Source organism: Mandrillus leucophaeus, unplaced genomic scaffold (assembly GCF_000951045.1).
Source record: "Mandrillus leucophaeus isolate KB7577 unplaced genomic scaffold, Mleu.le_1.0 Scaffold1147, whole genome shotgun sequence".
Classification (NCBI taxonomy): Eukaryota; Metazoa; Chordata; class Mammalia; order Primates; family Cercopithecidae; genus Mandrillus; species Mandrillus leucophaeus.
This window is the reverse complement of record NW_012099732.1, coordinates 519012-527264: the sequence shown is the minus strand read 5'-3', so window position 1 is coordinate 527264 and position 8253 is coordinate 519012. Positions and strand designations below refer to the sequence as shown.

At 33.6% G+C, this 8253-nt stretch overlaps 1 pseudogene; it reads right to left on the bottom strand.

Moving 5' to 3' along the window:
* Positions 1-2811: 2811 nt before the first annotated feature.
* Positions 2812-3571, bottom strand: LOC105552139 (annotated as a pseudogene).
* Positions 3572-8253: the final 4682 nt, after the last annotated feature.

The window sequence follows — 8253 nt, the reverse complement described above, 5'->3', positions numbered from 1 at the left end:
GGATCCCCTTGCCCCCTGGAAGCTTAGGCCAGTGGGAGCCACTGGCAGGATATTGGAGGGCAGAAAAAGAAAGATGTCAAACATTTCTTATGCCCTGCCTAGCTCCCTCTAACCCTGCACACAACTTTACCCTCCCCCATCTCAAACCACTGACTGCCCCCTTCCACAAAGACAGCTTCTATTGGATATCCACTCCCTTTCAAGACTCAGTTCTCACTGGTAATGCTAGCTCCTTCCTTTGCACCTTGACGTCTGGGGGTGCAAAGAGTTGGTGACTCAAGATGGTTTGTTGGTTTCCTCTGATCTGTGTACACCTCAGTAAACATCTCCTTTATTTCATGTTACCCAAACTTCTGCTGTTGTAACTTTTAATACCTTCTGGGACATGGCTGACAGAGTGGGAGGTAAATACATATATGCATGCATGCATATATATGTGTGTATATATATGTATATATGTATAAATATATGTGTGTGTGTATATATATGTGTGTGTGTATATATATGCATATGTTTATCTGTGTGACCAGAGAGACCTCATTCCTAGGGAGGGACCTTTGATTTCTACAAAAAAAGAGTCAAAGGCTGCAGAAACTTTCCCTTGAAGGAAATGAAAAAGGGAAGGAAGAGAGAGGAAAGGAAATAAAGATAATTTCTTCTTTGCCTTAGTATAATTTTTTTTAGTCCTTGATGTCTGATATGTGTTTAAATATTAAAGATTCCATTTCAAATAAGGTAATGTTACGCATGTTTCCTCATCTAAAGAATTCTAAATTTCAAGTCCTTAAATTAGACCTTTTAAAGTGTTAACAAAATCTAAATTAATTTAGATTTCCTAATTTCTTAATTTAAGCTATCTTAATTTAGCTAGTTAAGATCTAAAGGCAAACTTCAACAAACTTTATTCCAAATCAAAAGTTGGCAACCTGCTCATAATATAAGATTATTTTAAAATGTACACCTATTTAGGAATGCATTCTGGTCCTTTAACCACTGCGTTACCTAAAAGAAAGAATAATATATGTATATATGTTGCACACATATGGGTATAAACTTTTGACATCATCTTAAAATTAACAAAAACAACCTGGGAAAGAATTTAAGAAATGTTTAGCATTTTTAAGAAAATCACTGTGTTATTTATTGAAACTCTAATTTACTGTTCCTGGTAACCATATAATTTCAAGATTTATTTCCTAGATGAATATATTCAAGGTTTGCTTTATTTTATAAAAGCTTTTGAAATAAATAATCAGTTCCCACATTAGCAGTGAGAGCTGAAAAACATCATCGCTGCTGCTATTGTCATTTCTTGAGGTTTTCAAATGTCAATTTTCATTCCAAAAGCTTATAACATGATGTGCACAATGAACAGGAAACAGATGTGTCCTAGAGATTTATTTTGATATTTTGTGTATATTTACTACAAACAGACAAGAATTAAAATATCAGCGTAGTGTAAATTATCTAAAAAATGATCTTTAAAAATGTTCCTAGATTGTGGGTACACAGAATTTAAAATATATATATACAAAAATTTTCCAGATTTGGGTTTCAGTCATAGCAATTATATTTATCATGTTGCTCTGAATTTCTTAAAACTAGGCTATCTACCTAGCCTTCCTAATGGGAATGCTGAATTCAAATATAACTATAAATGGAACAAATTCTAAATTAATTATGAAATGCCATGCATATAATAATTATTTTTTTCTGTGAGACTTTATGAACTTCATAACGTCTTATGAACTTAGTAACTTCTTAAATTTGGAAAGAGACTAAATCTTTTCAAACAATGGTGAAAGATAATATTACTTAGAAGCCTACGAACCTGTAATATAAAGTCACTAAAGGAAGAAAAAGAGTGAAATATTGCAAAGATTCTTACTAAATAGGTGAGCATTTTTAAATAACCTCATCTTGTGTTTCTGCATAGACCATTGCCATATTGTGGGGATTATGTACTGAGGGGTATGTGTGTGTATGTGTGTATACACTAACAGTAATGTGTGTATTTTAAATGTTAGGACACAACCAAACTGACTTTTAATTTGCTGACTTGATTGGGGTGTTTTTTGACTTTCAAATGTAGAAACAAATTTTATTTAAGATATGAAATACAATTTCTAAAATATCTTTTTTCAGAAAACCATGGCTACACAATAATAATTGCCTTTATCATGTTAGAATGTTCATTAGTCTCAAATACAAAAACCATGAAATAAGCCACCATCCTTCAATAATTTGAGCAAAGATAGAATGCCTAAGGAACAACATAGGTGGACTTGCAGAGGATGGGCTGTTTTACTTCAACAACCATTAAAAAAAAAATGCATGGATTTTGGGGTATATACATTAAGTTGAACCTTTGACACTTGGAATCAGGGCATTTTGTCACATAGCATTAACACATATTAGAAAATTGTGTAGTATCAAAGAAATAGAACGACCAGCATTCAAGCACTGTTGTCGACTAAGCAATAAAATGTTCTACTGAATGTTTCTTCTTTGTTCTAATTACTGTATACACTGTGTAGCAACTTTCAAATGAGAAAAGGAGCTTACACTTCTTTTATTTTCTGTTTAAAACAGCACAGAAAACAAACTGTGCCCTGTTATACATTAACAATTAGCCGTTATACATTAATAATTTTAAAGAACATCAATCTTACAAGAAAAAGGCTAAGAACAAAAAATGTTTCCAGATACCAGACAGATAAGAATGAGTGGTCTGTAGACCTGCACAGGGCTTTGCAGTGGTATTAAGCAAAAGCCACTTTGTAATTAATGGCAGTAAACAGAGACACAGAATTATTTACCAGATGCAAGGCTCTTCTCTTCAGGGGTTGTATAGGCCAACATTTCTCTAATTCTTACAATAATCTCAGTAGGTGTGGTAGTCCGTAAACCTGGGACATGGGTGCATCAGGGTGAGCCAAGAGTATTTCAGCATACTTAGACCTTTTAAATTTGTAGAGCAGCTGAGTGCCCAACATCACAGTGAAATATTGTTTAATTCCTGCCACGTTATTAACCACATTTTCCCTATTATCGATGGTTCCCTGAGATTTCTTGCAGTTTGCATTCTCTTCCAGAATTGTACCTACCTTTTTCTTAGCAGTAAGTTGAAATGGCTGCTTCTGCCTGGTAAGAAAGTCCTAGTCCTCCATAAGCCATGGTTTTAATTCTTCAGGAATCTTCACTTTAACTTTCATTCTATTTTTAAATACTTCCTCTCTTTCAACAGTGAGATCTGCCAGGGCTCTTTTCTACTGAGGGGGCTGAAGTGCTTCACTGGTACTGCCACCATCTTTGTTTCCAGGAGTCTTCTGCTTGTTCCTTCTGGTCTTCCTCACAGATCCTGAAGGAATGTTCTCTACAGAGTGACCCCTCTATCTTACCGGGAGAGCTAGTTCAAGATTTTTCTGCTGTGTATCAGTTGTCTTTTTTCTTGAGGAGTTCCCTCACATCATATCTTACTTCTCTGCATGTTGCTTCTAGTTGGTTTTTTAAAGCTGCCTTCTGCAGATTGTTGTCCACAAGTTTGAGAACCCTGCTTTCTGGAATGCATTCAACCTTGTTTTTATTCCAACCAACAATCTTCCTTCTTTTCCTTCCAAGATCTCCTGGTGATTTCCCAGATGGAATCTTATAGATCTTCTGGGATGGTCTGGAAAGATGAAGTAGGAGACACAATCCAATAAAGAACAGCCAAGTATATTTTTGCACTTATAAGAAAATCTTCAGACCTCTCCTGGAATATGAGGTCACTTCAAGTCTCTTTACTTCATTTTGTCAACTCTGAATTCCATTTAATTGCTTAATAAATAAGGGTGGAATAATTCTTAATATAAGAAACTGGAGTTAATTATTAATATGGTTTGGCTCTGTGTCCCCACACAAATCTCATCTCAAATTGTAATCCCCACATGTTGAGGGAAGGAACTGGTGGAAGGTGATTGGATGATGGGGGCAGTTTCCCCCATGGTATTCTTGTGATAGTGAGGAAGTTCTTATGAGAGCTGATGATTTTAAAAGTGGCAGTTTGCCCTTCACTCTCTCTCTCTCCTGCCATGTTGTGAAAAAGGTGCTTGCTTGTCCTTCACCTTCTCCCATGACTGCAAGTTTCCTGAGACCCTTCCAGCCATGCAGAACCTTGGGTCAATTAAACCTCTTTTATTTGTAAATTACCCAGTCTCAGGTAGTATCTTTATAGCAGTGTAAAAAGGGACTAATACAATTACAGACCACTAGGAGTTGCCTACTTCTTGGGATTTTACTTCCAGTATTTATTTCTGTTTTCAGTTTGGGGGCACCTAATTCATTAGAATACTTATTATCATCATTGATTCAACCACAGAGCTGAAAGCAAATGGAGAAGGTGCTTCTCTATGTGGCCCACTTTGCCACGTTCTCATTCATATCTAGAACTCATTCCCACTGAATACTCTCTATACTTTCTGGTTTCTTGTCTACTTTAGGCAAATGCCTTAAAATTTTTGTGATCAATGGAGATATTCTGGAAAAGTTTTATATTCTCTAGCACTTTCTTCTAATTAGTAGGTATTATTGAACCAGTGCCTCAACCAAATAGTAAATGAACTATTATCATTTAAATAACCAAAGACTATTTATCTTGAAGAACTCTAGTGGTTTTTTCTGTTTTGTATTCATTGTTGGTATAGTACTTCATGTTGTTCTCTAGAATTTTTATATGTACCAAGTTGAAAATAAAAAAAGAAGATCTTTTAATTTTTCTACATTTACATGCATAGCAGCCAAATTACTATAGAATATTTTAGACTAAAATTTACAATCACGCTCTTCTACTGTAAAATTTCTACACATTACTGAAAAGCATGATAGGCAGTGATTGTGAATCACTGATTATTTCTGATATGCCAATGTAGACACATAAGCTAATCAGTTTTACCAAAAGTTTAAAAAGGAATAATTTTACTACTTCATTAATTTTACTACTACTGATGTAGACTAGGCCTTTTGATCCTCACCCACCACCTACAGTCACCTACAGTTTATTTGCAGGGTATATTTTTAATAAAATATTTATTATATAATATAAAATTAACCCTTTTAAATTATATAATTCAGTGTTTTTTAGTATATTCAGAGTTGTGCCCCATCACAACTATTTAATTTTAGAACATTTTCCTCACCCTAAAAAAAGAAACCACTTACATATTAACAGTCATTACTAATTTCCCCTTCCCTCTAGCTCCTGAAAACCACAAATCTACTTTTTTTCTTTACAGATTAGCCTATTCTGGGCATTTCATAAATGGAATCACACAGTATGTAGCCTCTTGTGTCTGGCTTTTTTCACTTAGCTTAATGTTGTCAAGGTTCACCCATATATTAGTACTTACTCAGTTTTATAGCTGAACAGTATTCTGTTGTGTGGGTATGCCACATTTTACTTGTCCATTCATTAGCTGATAAACCTTTAGATAAACCTTTAGCTTCAATACTATAAATAATGCTACTTTGACATTGGTGTAGAAGTTTTTGTGTGGATATAGGTTTTCAATTCTCTTAGGTATAAACCTAAAAGTGAAATTTCTGGGTCATAAAATAACTTGATGTTTAATCCTTTGAGGAACTGACTGTTTTCTAAACTAGTTGCACTGTTTACAATTTCACCAGCAATCTAGGAGAGTATTAATTTCTTAACATCCTTATCAACACTTGTTACTGTCTCATAGCCACCATAGTAGATGTGAAGTGGTATCTCATTGTGATTTTGATTTGAATTTCCCAGTAATTAATGATGTTGAGTATCTTTTCGTGTGCTTGTTGGTCAGTTTCCTCCCTTCTTTGTAGAAAGGTGTACATATAGCATTTATTTATTTTTAAATTGGGTTATCTGTTGGAGTTTTTTTAATCATTGAGGTATAAAAGTTCTTTATATATTCTAGGTACTAGATGCTTCTCAGATTTATGATTAGAAAATATTTTCTGCAATCATGTGGGTTGTGTTGTTGGTGTTATATCTAAGAAACCACTGCTTAACCCAAGGTCATTAAGATTTAATACTATGCTTCTATTAAGCGGTTTTATAGGTTTAGCTCTTATATTTAGGTTTGTGATCCATTTTGAGTTAATATTTGTGTATAGTCTAAGGAAAGTTCCTCTATTCTTCTATTATTGTTTTAATTTTGTTAAATTTATATTTCTTAGTGTACCATAGTAATTCCCTTATTTCTTTTACACAGTTTTTAAGTTATTTTCTTCTTAGTTGCCCTGGGGATTACAGTTAACATATTAACCTAAAATAGTCCAGTTGGGATTAATTTTAATAGCATCCAAATCTTTGCTCCAAGACACTTCATTCCTTCCCCCTCTTTTCTGAGGCTATTGTCATTCAAATTATATCTTATTAATTATAAGCCCATCAATACAGTTTTATGATTATTACTCTATGTAGTTATCTTTTAAGTGTGATATGAGAAAAGTTATAAACAAAAATATATTTTTATTCCCTTTCACAGTAACACATGTAGTTACCTTTACTAGAGTTTTTTTATTCCTTCATGTGAATTTGAATTATTGTCTAGTGTCCTTTCACTTCAAATGAATGACGACTTTAGCATTTCTTGAAGAACAATTCTGCTAGCAATGATTTCTCTAAGTATTTCTGTATCAGAGAATGTCTCAATTTTTCTTTTGAAAGATAGTGTTCGTAGATATGGTTAATTGTCTTTTTACTTTTAGCAATTTGATTATAACATCCTACTCCGTTCTGACCTTCATGATACCTGAGGAGAAGTCAGCTGAAAACTCCTTGCATAGGATGAATACTTTTGTTGCTTTCATAATCTTCCCTTTTTCTTTGGCTTTTGGCAGTTTGACTATTGAATCAAGGTGTGAATCTCTTTGGCTCTATCCTAATTGGAACTCATTAAGCTTTCAGAAAGTAATTATTATTTTTCACCAGATTTGGAAAGCTTTCAGCTGTTATTTCTTCAGATACTCTTTTTCCACTCTTATTCTCCTCTTCTTCTGAAAAATCTCTTTTTCTGGAACTCTCATCATGCATATGTTGGTATACTTGATGGTATTCCACACATCTCTGAGGCTCTGTTTATTTTTTCTGCTTTTTTCTTTTCTTTCTTTCTTTTTTATTTTTTTAGTGTTCTGTTCTTCAGACTGAATAATCTCAATTGACCTATCTTGAAGTTAATTGATTCTTTCTTCTGCCAGTTCAAATCTGTTGTTGAGCTTATGTAGTGAACTTATTATTTCAGTTACTGTGCTTTTTCTACTTCATAATTCCTAGTTTTTACAACATTTATATCTTTATTGATATTTTATATTTGATGAGAGATGATTCTCCTACATTTAATTAGACTTTTTTAAATTAATTAGACTACATTTAATTGGACTTTTTTCTTTTAAACATGTTTGCAACAGCTGACAAAGTTTTTTCTAACAAATCCAACGTTTGGGATTCCTAATAAATGGTTTCCATTGCTGTTTTCTTCCCCCCACTGTGTTTAGGTTATACTTTCCTATTTCTTTGTAGTATTGTTTTGGTTGAACTGGAAATTTTAAATATTATCATATGGAAACTCTAAATCAGATTATCCACCCTAGGATTTATTTTTATTGTTGTCTGCTGCTGTTGTCATTGCTGCTGCTGCTGCTGCTGATGATGATGATAATGATGATTTGTGTTTATTTAGTGACTTTCTTGGACTAATTCTATAAAGTCTTTCTGTAGCTACTGAAGTCTCTCCTTCATTAGCTTAATGGTTAATTAATAATTAAACAGAGATGTTCTTTAATATCTTAAAGAAACAATAAATCTCCTAGCCTTTGCTGAAGGGTTCTCTCTCTCTGTGTTGCAAGTACATCTTCAATGCACCAGTGGGCAATTCACAACTCTACCTTAGCTATCACTTCCTGATGGCACAAAGCCTTAAGGTCAGTCAGAGGTGAGAGATTGGGATCTCAGGTCTTTCCAGGCCATATGCACAGACCCATACATGTACATGTCCTTTGAGATTTCTGGAACATGTAGAACCTTTCTAAAGTTCCCTATGGACATCTTTCAGATTACTTGATCACCAATACCTTGACTGGTATTGCTGCCTCAGATTGCTGTGGGATTAAACAATTGCCACAGATTTTTTTTTTTTTTTTTTTTTTTTTTTTTTACTTGAAATATAGCTGCTTTTATAGAGATAGCTCTAAGACAGTCCAAATAAAGACAAATCTTGAGAATGGAGTTTT